This window comes from Capra hircus, chromosome 9 (assembly GCF_001704415.2).
Source record: "Capra hircus breed San Clemente chromosome 9, ASM170441v1, whole genome shotgun sequence".
Classification (NCBI taxonomy): Eukaryota; Metazoa; Chordata; class Mammalia; order Artiodactyla; family Bovidae; genus Capra; species Capra hircus.
Window position 1 is genome coordinate 26,789,168 of NC_030816.1, and position 13,608 is coordinate 26,802,775.

Genomic DNA, 13,608 nt, shown 5'->3' on the forward strand with positions numbered 1-13,608 from the left:
AAATTTATTTATCTTAATTGGAGGTTAATTACTTTACAATATTCTATTGGTTTTGCCATACATCAACATGAATCCGCCACAGGAATACACGTGTTCCCCATCCTGAACCCCTCCGCCCTCCTCCCTCCCCATACCATCCCTCTGGGTCGTCCCAGGGCACCAGCCCCAAGCATCCAGTATCATGCATCGAACCTGGACTGGCGATTTGTTTCATATAGGATATTATACATGTTTCAATGCCATTCTCCCAAATCATCCCACCCTCTCCCTCTCCCACGGAGTCCAAAAGACTGTTCTATACATCTGTGTCTCTTTTGCTGTCTTGCTGTCTTGATATCGTTACCATCTTTCTAAATTCCATATATATGCATTAGTATAAAAATATGGAACGCTTCACGAATTTGCGTGTCATCCTTGCGCAGGGGCCATGCTAATCTTCTCTGTATCATTCCAATTTTAGTATACGTGGTGCCGAAGCGAGCACAAAATAAAATTTTAAATTCATATTGCCAGAATGCTTCTGAGAAAGTATTTTTGTTGTTCAGTCACTAAGTCATGTCTGACTCTTTGCAAATGGACATGGACTGCAGCACACCAGGTTCACCTGTCCTTCACTATCTCCTGGAGTTTGCTCAAGCTCATGTCCATTAATCCAGTGATGCTATCTAGCCACCTCATCCTCTGTCACCCCCTTCTCCTCCTGCCCTCAATCTCTCCCAACATCAGGGTCTTTTCCAATAAGCCAGCTCTTTGCATCAGGTAGCCAAAGTATTGGAGCTTCAGTATTAGTCCATCCAATGAATATGCAGGGTTGATTTCCTTTAGGATTGACTGGTTTGATCTCCCTGCAGTCCAAGGGACTCTCAAGAATCTTCTCCAGCACCACAGTTCAAAAGCATCAGTTCTTTGGCGCTCAGCCTTCTTTGTGGTCCAATTCGCATATCCATACATGACTACTGGAAAACCATAGCTTTGACTATATATGGATGTTTATTGGCAAAGTGACATCTCTGCTTTTTAATACATTGTCTAAGTTTGACAAAGCTTTTCTTCCAAGGAGCAAGTGTCTTTTAATTTCATGGTTTCAATCACTGTCCTCAGTGATTTTGGAGAAAAGTATAACTACTCAATTTCCCTTTCTTTAGTGAAAATCAAGCAACAATATTTGCCAATCATGAGAGGTGAAAAGTGATTCAGGAATTATTTAAGGCTGTGCTCTCAAAAGAAAGGGAGTGAGGGAAAAAGGATGAGTAGGAAAAGAGTTGTCAACCTGATTCCAAGGGGAGTTCTGGAATATGGCTTGCCCCACAAGGGGAGCAATTTTTTGTACCACACTATCTGTTGGTCATTGGTGGTGAGCTGCCTCTGGGTAACTACTGTCTTGGATTAAATAGTTCCTTTTGTCAAGGGTCATTCTTTAGACTCTAGGGAAAAGAGAGCTGTGAACTTTTAGCTGCCAACACTCACAGAAGCTCCAGAATGGGGTATACCTTCCTGTAGGAAATATTGGTGGGTGTCGTTGAGTTGTGTCCCTTCAAGTTCATGTCTACAAGAACCTCAGAATGTGACCTTATTTGACAAATAGCTCTTTGTAGGATGTAATTAGTCATGAGGCTGAGGAGGCTCAGGATACACTACCTCAACATATGGTACTTAGCGTATTTTCACCTGAAGGAGTTTGAGAAAACAGCAGAAGTAGGAAGGTCATTGTGAACAATGCACCACTCCCAAAGCAGGCCAAAAAACTTTCTTGTGAAAGGTGCCTTCCCTATATCTGGAGGAAGGGAGCATTCTTATCTCTTGAAGACAAAGGGATGCTAAGAAGAATGTGAACAAACAAGCCTTGCTAGTTTGTCCCCCATTTTACTATACTTACCCTATACACATCAAGTTACCATTCAGTTCAGTTCAGTCGCTCAGTCCTGTCCGACTCTTTGCGACCCCATGAATCACAGCACGCCAGGCCGCCCTGTCCATCACCATCTCCCGGAGTTCACTCAAATTCACGTCCATTGAGTTGGTGATGCCATCCAGCCATCTCATCCTCTGTCATCCCCTTCTCCTCCTGCCCCCAATACCTCCCAACATCAGGGTCTTTTCCAATGAGTCAACTCTTCACATGAGGTGGCCAAAGTACTGGAGTTTCAGCTTCAGCATCAGTCCTTCCAATGAACACTCAGGACTGATCTCCTTTAGGATGGCCTGGTTGGATCTCCTTGCAGTCCAAGGGACTCTCAAGAGTCTTCTCCAACACCACAGTCCAAAAGCATCAATTCTTCAGTGCTCAGTTTTCTTCACCGTCCAACTCTCACATCCATACATGACCACTGGAAAAACCACAGCCTTGACAAGAAGGACCTTTGTTGGCAAAGTAATGTCTCTGCTTTTGAATATGCTATCTAGGTTGGTCATAACTTTCCTTCCAAGGAGTAAGGATCTTTTAATTTCATGGCTGCAATCACCATCGGCAGTGATTTTGGAGCCCCCCAAAATGAAGTCTGACACTGTTTCCACTGCTTCCCCATCTATTTCCCATGAAGTGATGGGACCAGATGCCATGATCTTCGTTTTCTGAATGTTGAGCTTGAAGCCAACTTTTTCACTCTCCTCTTTCACTTTCATCAAGAGGCTTCTTAGTTCCTCTTCACTTTCTGCCATAAGAGTGGTGTCATCTGCATATCTGAGGTGATTGATATTTCTCCTGGCAATGTTGATTCCAGCTTGTGTTTCTTCCAGCCCAGCGTTTCTCACGATATACTCTGCATAGAAGTTAAATAAGCAGAGTGACAATATATAGCCTTGACATACTCCTTTTCCTATTTGGAACCAGTCTGTTGTTCCATGTCCAGTTCTAACTGTTGCTTCCTGACCTGCATATAGGTTTCTCAAGAGGCTGGTCAGGTGGTCTGGTATTCCAATCTCTTTCAGAATTTTCCACAGTTTCTTGTGATCCACACAGTCAAAGACTTTGGCATAGTCAATAAAGCAGAAATAGATGTTTTTCTAGAACTCTCTTGCTTTTTCCATGATCCAGTGGATGTTGGCAATTTGATCTCTGGTTCCTCTGCCTTTTCTAAAACCAGCTTGAACATCTGGAAATTCATGGTTCATGTATTGGTGAAGCCTGGCTTGGAGAATTTTGAACATTACTTTACTAGCGTGTGAGATGAGTGCAATTGTGCAGTAGTTTGAGCATTCTTTAGCATTGCCTTTCTTTGGGATTGGAATGAAAACTGACCTTTTCCAGTCCTGTGTCCACTGCTGAGTTTTCCCAATTTGCTGGCATACTGAGTACAGCACTTTCACAGCATCATCTTTCAGGATTTGAAATAGCTCAACTGGAATTCCATCACCTCCACTAGCTTTGTTCATAGTGATGCTTTCTAAGGCCCACTTGACTTCACATTCCAGGATGTCTGGCTCTAGGTGAGTGATCATACCATTGTGATTATCTGGGTCATGAAGATCTTTTTTGTACAATTCTCCTGTGTATTCTTGCCACCTCTTTTTAATATCTTCTGCTTCTGTTAGGTCCATATCATTTCTGTCCTTTATTGAGCCCATCTTTGCATGAAATGTTCCCTTAGTATCTCTAATTTTCTTGAAGAGATCTCTAGTCTTTCCCATTCTGTTGTTTTCCTCTATTTCTTTGCACTGATCTCTGAGGAAGGCTTTCTTATCTCTCCTTGCTATTCTTTGGAACTCTGCATTCAGATGCTTATATCTTTCCTTTTCTCCTTTGCTTTTCGCCTCTCTTCTTTTCACAGCTATTTGTAAGGCCTCCCCAGACAGCCATTTTGCTTTTTTGCATTTCTTTTCCATGGGGATGATCTTGATCCCTATCTCCTGTACAATGTCAGGAACCTCATTCCACAGTTCATCAGGTACTCTATCAGATCTAGTCCCTTAAATCTATTTCTCGCTTCCACTGTATAATCATAAGGGATTTGATTAGGTCTAGTGGTTTTTGCTACTTTCTTCAATTTAAGTCTGAATTTGGTAATAAGGAGTTCATGATCTGAGCCATAGGCAGCTCCTGGTCTTGTTTTTGCTGACTGTATAGAGCTTCTCCATCTTTGGCTGCAAATAATATAATCAATCTGATTTCGGTGTTGACCATCTGGCAATGTCCATGTGTAGACTCTTCTCTTGTGTTGTTGGAAGAGGGTGTTTGTTATGACCAGTGCGTTCTCCTTGCAAAACTCTATTAGCCTTTGCCCTGCTTCATTCCGTATTCCAAGGCCAAATTTGCCTGTTACCCCAGGTGTTTCTTGACTTCCTACTTTTGCATCCCAGTCCCCTATAATGAAAAGGACATCTTTTGGGGGTGTTAGTTCTAAAAGGTCTTGTAGGTCTTCACAGAACTATTCAACTTCTGCTTCTTCAGTGTTATTGGTTGGGGCATAGGTTTGGATCACCATGATATTGAATGGTTTGCCTTGGAAATGAACAGAGAGCATTCTGTCGTTTTTGAGATTGCATCCAAGTACTGCATTTCAGACTCTTTTGTTGACCGTGATGGCTACTCCATTTCTTCTAAGGGATTCCTGCCCACAGTAGTAGTAGTATAATGGTCATCTGAGTTAAATTCACCCATTCCAGTCCATTTTAGTTTGCTGAGTCCTAGAATGTCGACGTTCGCTCTTGCCATCTCCTGTTTGACCACTTTCAATTCGTCTTGATTCATGGACCTGACATTCCAGGTTCCTATGGAATATTGCTCTTTATAGCATCGGACCTTGCTTCTATCACCAGTCACATCCACTCCTGGGTATTGTTTTTGCTTTGGCTCCATCCCTTCATTCTTTCTGGAGTTATTTCTCCACGGATCTCCAGTAGCATATTGGGCACCTACTGACCTGGGGAGTTCCTCTTTCAGTATCCTATCATTTTGCCTTTTCATAGTGTTCACGGGGTTCTCAAGGCAAGAATACTGAAGTGGTATTCCCTTTTCCAGTGGACCACATTCTGTCAGACCTCTCCACCATGACCCGCCCCGTCTTGGGTGGCCCCACATGGCATGGCTTAGTTTCATTGAGTTAGACAAGGCTGTGGTCTGTGTGATCAGATTGGTTAGTTTTCTGTGATTATGGTTTCAGTGTGTCTGTCCTCTGATGCCCTCTCGCAACACCTACCGTCTTGCTTGGGTTTCTCTTACCTTGGGTGTGGGGTATCTCTTCATGGCTGCTCCAGCAAAGCGCAGCCGCTGCTTTTTTTTGCCATGCCTCAAGGCATTCAGGATCTTAGTTCCTCTACCAGGGATTGACCCCATGTTCCCTGCAGTGGCAGCGAGGAGTCCTAACCACTGGACTGCCAGGGAAGTCCCAAAAATATTTCTAAAAGACTATTCTGACAGATATTATAAAGGAAGCTCGAATCTTCATCTAAAAGGCTAGAGAGATGCAGGTGGTCTGCCCTAAACCTCTGAGAAGTTCTGGGGCTGCTAGAATTGGCATACAAGGGAGTGCACTAACAGACTTAAGAGCTGGGATGTTAGTTGGAGAATTGCATATAGGTCTGCTGACCCTCCCTTATTAGCGCCTTTCCTCCTACAGGCAAAACTGTCAAATCAAGAGCATCAGACATTTAGCCAAAAACAGAAGTGCTCTATGCTGAGAAGAGGGAAATGCTAAGCCTCCTAACAAGAAGTAGCTCCACAGAGGAAGATAAAGAGACAACTGATCAGCGGCATTAAGAGTCAGTCTGCAGGGGACTTCCCTGGTGGCTCAGTGGTAAAGAATGGGTCTCCCAATGCACAAGACACAGGTTCAGTCCCTGGCCCTGGAAGATCCCACGTGCCCTGGGGCAACTAAGCCTGTGCTCTACAACTACTGAATTCCGTGCATCCTAAAGCTTGCACTCCACAGCAAGAGAACCCACCACAAGGAGAACCCCGCACACTGCAACTAGAGAAAATCCCATGCAGCAACGTGCACCCAGCAGCGCCAAAATGAAATAAAGTTAAAACGAAACAAAAAAAAGAATCCGTCTGCAAAGTAATGAGAGTCTAAAGCCAAAGGGTGGGAAAAAGGGGTAGTGACATGATAGCACTGGAGAAGAGGAAGGAAAATACCAGAGAGATTAAGAGAGAAAAATGAATTGAAAATACCCTCGTGAAAGATTGTATCTTCAAGATTACAGAACCGGGACTTCCCTGCTAGTCCAGTGGCTAAAGCTCCGCCATGCAAGGGGCCAGAGTTTGATCTCTGGTTAGGCAACAAGATCTCACAGGTCACAACTGTGAGTTCACATGCTTCAACAAAGATGTGCCGCAACCCCGTGTGCTGCAATTAAGACCTGGTGCAGCCAAAAAATAACCCAAGAGAGATTACAGGTAGACCACATGCTAGACATTTCTATGGAAAAAACAGGACGTTTAAAAAAGGTTAGGTAAAACAGTCTTATAACACATCTGAACCACTGAATGTTAGACAATAGGTAATACCTTCATGGTTCTGAGGAAAATTAATTTTTAACTTGGAATTGTATACCTAGACCAAAACCAAAAAATATCAAATTTAAGAGTGTGGAAAACAACCAGTCTAATCCTGGTTCATTGAGAAACTCATAGCCCATCTGGGAAGAAAGACATGTAGACATGATACACATAAGATAAGCAAAGTGTAGAGAGGTCTCACAGGATGTCATCATCGTGAATGCTGCTGCTGCTAAGCTGCTTCAGTTGTGTCCAGCTCTGTGCGACTCCATAGATGGCAGCCCACCAGGCTCCTCTGTCCCTGGGATTCTCCAGGCAAGAACACTGGAGTGGGTTGCCATTTCCTTCTCCAATGCATGAAAGTGAAAAGTGAAAGTGAAGTCACTCAGTCGTGTCTGACTCTTCATGACCCCATGGACCAGGCCCCTACCCAGCCTACCAGGCCCCTCCGTCCGTGGGATTCTCCAGGCACGAGTACTGGAGTGGGGTGCCATGTCCTTCTCCGCATTATGAATGGAGGGGCACCCAACCTTGTCTCAAGGTAGGAGAAGACTTCTTGTAAGAGATGATCCTGAGCTGAGCCTTCAACCATGAGGAATCAACTCAGTGAATCTCTTCAACAAATTTCCCTGACTAAGATAAGACTGTGTTAAGAGAAATTTCATCCATATTCAAATTTGACTTTCACATAGCTTATAATCTGGTCATGACTAAGGGCATAAGCATTAAAAAAAAGTCATGACTTTGCTTACTATTCCCATCACATATTCACAGAACCTGATACACAAGATCTGTAGCTCAGTTCTCCTCATGACTAATCCATTGTAAGCTGGGCATACCCACTTTTTGACTTGAACAAACTGTTGAAACCATCACTTTTTTCTTTCATTGAAGTTCTCTATCTATGTCAAATGAACTCAATTTTGTAATGTTTAGATAAAACTTTTCAAATTCCTTACAGGCATGTGATTAGGCCTTATTAATTTCTGGATGGTTATCATTTATTTTTCTGTTTGTTTGTTGGAAACTTAGGGCAGGCTCCTTTCTGGTGTCAGGGAATAATTAATACTATAGAGGGGCTAAGAAGTTTAAAGAATGACTGGCAAAGTCATATTTGTGGACTTTTTCTTTTTTCCTATATTTTCCTGAAAACACAGTAAGCCAAAGAAATGAATAAGGTTCCAATGTAGTCTTTCATGTATTCTTTCCTACTTGGAATTCATTTTTAATTCTCTTTGTTTTTTCATTTTTAATTTTTTGAATAAAAAGTCCCCCCAGCAATCAAAATGAATTAAGCATCCACGGCGAGACTGATTAACCTACTCTTTAATTTTTTTGTAGCATATTGTAGTTATCATATATTTGAGGACACCTGATATTTTTCTGTACATGAACTACCAAAACAATGACAATGAAAAAGATTTTGTAATCTGTCTGCAGAAAATTCTAATCTTTAAGGATCAAATTCATTCACCATGATGTTTTAGTTATTAGAATAGAGAGATTCAGCTAAAAGATAAAGAGGGAGTGTTTTAGTAATATTCTTGTAGTTAGATTCTCCTTTATGAAAAGAAAAAATGTAAATTAAAAACCCTAGTCTGGGGATCGGAGAAGGCAATGGCACCCCACTCCAGTACTCTTGGCTGGAAAATCCCATGGACGGAGGAGCCTGGTAGGCTGCAGTCCATGGGGTCGCTATGAGTCGGACATGACTGATGCGACTTAGCAGCAGCAGCAGCAGTCTGGGGATATTAAAAAGTCCCTCCCACGCCCACTGATTGTGATGTAGTCAAGGACCATTTTTTTCTCCTTTTCAGGATGGGGGCTTCCCTCGTAGCTCAATCAGTAAAGAGTTTGCCTGCAATGCAGGAGACCCAGGTTCGATTCCTGTGTTGGGAAGATCCCCTGGAGAAGGAAATGGCAACCCACTCCAGTATTCTTGCCTGGAGAATCCCATGAACAGTGAAGCCTGGCAGGCTACAATCTACGGGGTTGCAAGAGTCGGACGGATGGAGGGACAGACAAAGACAAGAGTCAAAACTCAGGCTGTGTCCTGGGTTAAATAGTGTCCCTTCCAAAATTCATGGCCACCTGGAAGCTGAGTGTGATCTTATTTTGGAAATAAGGTCTTTATAGATGTATCCAAGTGATGATGCAGTCATACCGTATTAAGGTTTGGGCCATAATCCAATGACTGATATCCGTTTAAGAGGGGAATCTAGACACAGACACAAATGAATGAAGGGCATGATAAGAAAGAGGCAGAGATTGAAGTTATTCTGCCATAAGCCAAGGCTGTCGAGGATTACTGCCAACCACCAGAATTGAAGAGAGGAGGCGTGCAGCAGATTTTCCCTCTGGGTCTCTGAAAGGTACCAACCTTATATACACCTTGATTTTAGACTTCCGGCCTCTAGAGTTACAAGAGAATATTTGTCTTAAGCCACTCAGTTTACCGTAATTTGTTAGAAGAGTGCTAGGAAAGTGACCTAGGCATGAACTTCTTCCTCCACCGGATCAGCAGCACATGGGCATCCCTGTCTTGATCTGGCCTGCATCCTCATTCCAGTAGGGAGAGAGGTCTGATTCCTAATCCCATTGCCTCCAATTCCTCTTCTTCAGCTTCCCTGGCACTGACTTTGTACTCAAGAGTCTAGAATCTGTTTCCCCACTAGCCTTTAAACTTGAAGCTTTATTCTCAGACTTTAAATCAATGTTTAAGTAAACTAAATATGCCTTACAGAAGAGTAACAGGTATTTACATAGCAGTTAACACTCTGAAACTTGACTGACTAGAGAACTGCTGCTGGTTGCGTGGAAACAGCAAAAGCAAGAAAAGCCTCTTACGTATACTGAGAAAATGAACATCTCAATGGCAGTGGAAACTATAAATTCTGTGTATTTCATAAGCCCTATGGCTCAGATGGCTTCCCTGGTGGCTCAGATGGTAAAGAATCCGCCTGCAATGTAAGAGACCTGGCTTCGATCTTTGGGCTGGGAAGATCCTCTGGAGAAGGAAATGGCAACCCACTCCAGTATTCCTGCCTGGAGAATCCCATGGACAGAGGAACCTGGCGGGCCACTCCAGTATTCCTGCCTGGAGAATCCCATGGACAGAGGAGCCTGGCGGGCCACTCCAGTATTCCTGCCTGGAGAATCCCATGGACAGAGGAACCTGGCGGGCTACAGTCCTTGGGGTTACAAAGAGTTGGACACAACTAACAACTTTCACTTTCATAAGCCCTATGACTCTTCTATGCACTGAGAAGGGGGACCTAGTGACTGATATCAATTAAATATGAAGGAAACGAAAACAGACATGGTAACTTTAACATATAAAAGTAGAGTCAACGACCAACAGGATGAACGTCTCAACGGGATAATTTAATCTTGATTTCGCTCAGTTGTGTCTGACTGTTTGTAACCCCATGGACTGTATAGGCCTGAATTCTCCAGGCCAGAATACTGGAGTGGGTAGCTATTTCCTTCTCCAGGGGATCTTCCCAACCCAGGGATCGAATCCAGGTCTCCTGCATTGCAGGTAGATTCTTTACCAACTGAGCTACCAGGAAAGCCCAATGTATACTAACAATACTTGGCAGTGCAGTTTATCCTCCATTGTCTTATTAGATACCTGGGATTAAATAATATCACTGACCAACCACACAAATTATCCTCCTGGAGCCTCAGTATTGTTATCTGTAAAATGGAGATAATGCATAACTTCCTCACAGAGTACTTGTAAGGATTAATTATATTAGCTAGCTTATGATTCAGTAAATGTTAGCTCTCATTCTCACCCCACTTACTTGCCAAAAATTGTCATTTTTTCCTCAAGCCACCTGCCTTTACTCCCACTGATTCTTTTGTCCTCTGCACTTGATCGTGCTTCCCACATCATATAGAAATGAAAAGTTACTACAGATCTTCCTCAGTTTACCATGGGATTATGTCCTGTAAAAACCCATTGTTAAATTGGAAATAAAATGAATTTCATACACCTATCCCACTGAACACTAGGGCTTAGCCTGGCCTACCTTAAATGTGCTCAGAACGTTTACATTAGGCTACAGTTGGGCAAAATCATTGAATGCAAACCCTGTTTTAACAGTGTTGAATATCACCTGAATTAATTGAATATTATACTGAAAGTGCAAAACAGGATGGCTGTAAGTGTATTGGTTTCACCTTTTTTTCCTCTACTAGCTCTTCTCCTTCAATATATGAGAAGTTCCTTCCTCTTATGAAAAACAAACTAATAACAAAACAAAACTCTGAACTTGTCTTGACTATGGTAGCTACAATCCTATCTTTCTCCTACCTTTTTTAGCCAAGTTCCTAAATTTTTCATTTAAATTTTATTTACCTTTTGAAAAGACATTACATGAATCAAAATTCAAAAAGGTATGCAGTACAAATTCTCCCTCCTGTCTCTGATTCTCAAGCAGTTTTTCTCCCATGATCAGTTTCTTGTGGTCCTTTTAGAGGTAAGTCATGCCTATATAAGCAAGTATATATATATTTTTCTTTGTATAAAAATGTTAGCATATTATGGACAATCTTCTAATTCTTGCTTTTTTTTTTCATTTAAAAATATATATTAGAGGTCTTTCCATTTAATTACCTAAACAACTGCCTCATGGTTTAGGTCTTCTGAAAAGCACATGATACCAAGATACGATTAGCCCTGTAATAGACTTATTGGAGGAAATGCCTGTGAGAGAGAGAAAGGAGGAAGCTAAAGGAGCTGTCAGGTCCTGATGATCTGCTCTTGTGAAGGACAGCGGGAAGGAAGGAGGGTTGGGTAGGCAGTGACTCAGACTGCAACACAGTTCTAAGAAAGTTTCGGATAGGCTTAAATCTGGGGAGATTTTAAGCTAGAGTCACTTTCAGAGGAACCCAGCATCTTGCAGGAATGGACCTGTCTCCATATCCTGCTATGTTCAGTCATAGGCTAGGAGCAATTGTTGGGCACGGTGAGCTCACTGCAAATGCAGTGGTAGATTCAAAGCTTAGCAGCTGGGGCCTTCTTGCAAGGAAGAAATCGGAGAGGCACATTCATAGCTTTTACAATACTTTTAGGGCCTTAAAATAATCCATTGGATGTACCGTAATTTATCCATTCCTCTTCTAATGAATATTTTTGTTTCCCAGTCCTTTCCTAGTAGAAACAACGCTCAATGAATAACCTTAAGGTATATCATCTCTCACACATGGGAATTCCACAAATTGGGCTCTTGGGGAAATACACATTGAGATGGAGATTAACATGAGATCAGTTTATTACAGAATGTTGATGAGATCAATACTTCTGGAAGGAAAAGGAAGAAAGCTGGATGGGGGAGACCGACAAATTGATCTGCAATGCATTCTCAGTGATGGCCTGAGTCAACCCAACTTGGCTTAAAAGTCTTCAATGGCTTTCTGTTGCATATAGAATGAGGAAATCTAAAGCTTCCACTTACCACATATAACTCTTCATTATCTGAACTTTTGTCTATCTCTCCAGTCATTTCTTAACCATCCCCTTTTCCTGCCTTAATTAATTTGTAATGTTTAAGCTAGTTGCATTTGTCAGAATATATTAGGTTCTCTCATGATACATGCACATGCCATTTTGTGAGAAATAATTCTCTGTTCTTTACTTCCCCATTTGTCCTCCACATAAGATTCTTCAAATTTTGGCTGAAAAAACTACCTCCTTCATGATGCCTATCCTAACTCCTCTGGAAGTCCTCCCTCCTATTCTATTGCTCTTTGTACCCACCCAGTTTGTTTTTAACTTGCTTGCATGTTTATTACTTCAATACATTTTAGTCCCCAATGGAAAAGACCAGTTTTCATCTGGTATCTCCAGCACTTATTATAGTGCGGGGAAACAACAGAAACTCAGATATTTCATGATTTACATCAAGATCTGAGTAAGTTTCCCAGGAAACTTTGTAATAAATAAACGGTCCTCTTTCCTCCTCCCTCCAGGTTTCCTCCAAAACCTAGCAGGCAGGTCACTATTAACTTTCCTTGCCACTTCAGGTGGAATTGACTATTTCCTCCTCTATGTAAGTCCTGCTGCTGCTAAGTCGCTTCAGTCGTGTCCGACTCTGTGCGACCCCAGAGACGGCAGCCCATCAGGCTCCCCCATCCCTGGGATTCTCCAGGCAAGAACACTGGAGGGGGTTGCCATTTCCTTCTCCAATGCATGAAAGTGAAAAGTGAAAGTGAAGTTGCTCAGTCACGTCCGGCTTAGCGATCCCATGGACTGCAGCCTGCCAGGCTCCTCCATCCATGGGATTTTCCAGGCAAGAGTACTGGAGTGGGGTGCCATTGTCCTAGCACTAACCAGGTTTAAGATTGTATCACAAACATCTGATACATTTTATGCACAAGACTTTCTTGAACATTCTAGGAAAACGTCACTATTATGCAAAAATCATAAAAAAACAAAACCCCTCAACAGTCCAACCCAAATGATCGTTTTCAAACGCTGCATCCCGCAGGTACTTTTATTGTCCTTAGACAGATGGCCAAAACCTTGGCTATATATGCTAGGAAGAAACCATGATTAGAATGCTAAGAAAACGAAGACTTGCTGCTGGGGCGCGAAAGTTCTCTGGTTGACGCTAGAACGAGGAAACCGCTGAATGTTCAGCTTTTGAAATACGGTTTTTGCATCGTAAAGAAAAAAGATTAACCTATCAGGAAGAATCGAGCACATCCAATTACCAATCAAGAGCCGGAAAGAAGCCAAAGCCGGGGGATACCCACGCATCAACGAAGACGTCATTCTCTCTTCTTCGCCAATAAGCAGTTGGATGGGGCGGGGCAAGAGGCGGGCCAATGGCCATAAAAAACAAACAACAATCTTCAGTACAACTGCCCTAGCCACAGTCCTTGCCTAGCAAACCTCTGGAGCAAACTCCTGGGCAAGGCGCTTGTTAAATACTTTCCGCTCTCCTTCTCGTCCGGGGACATTTTTAATAGAGTACTTTCCTTACATCAGAACAAGGGCCTTCTTTCCACCGGCTCCCACAGATTCGCAGAAAGCACACTGCAACTTTGCGCTTTCTACCTTCGCAGGAACTGGCAGTCCAGCGCTACCTGAGGTGGGGCGGCCTCAGTGCGCAGGCGTGCATGCCTCCTGGAGGCGGGGCTATAGCCACCCATGTCAGCAT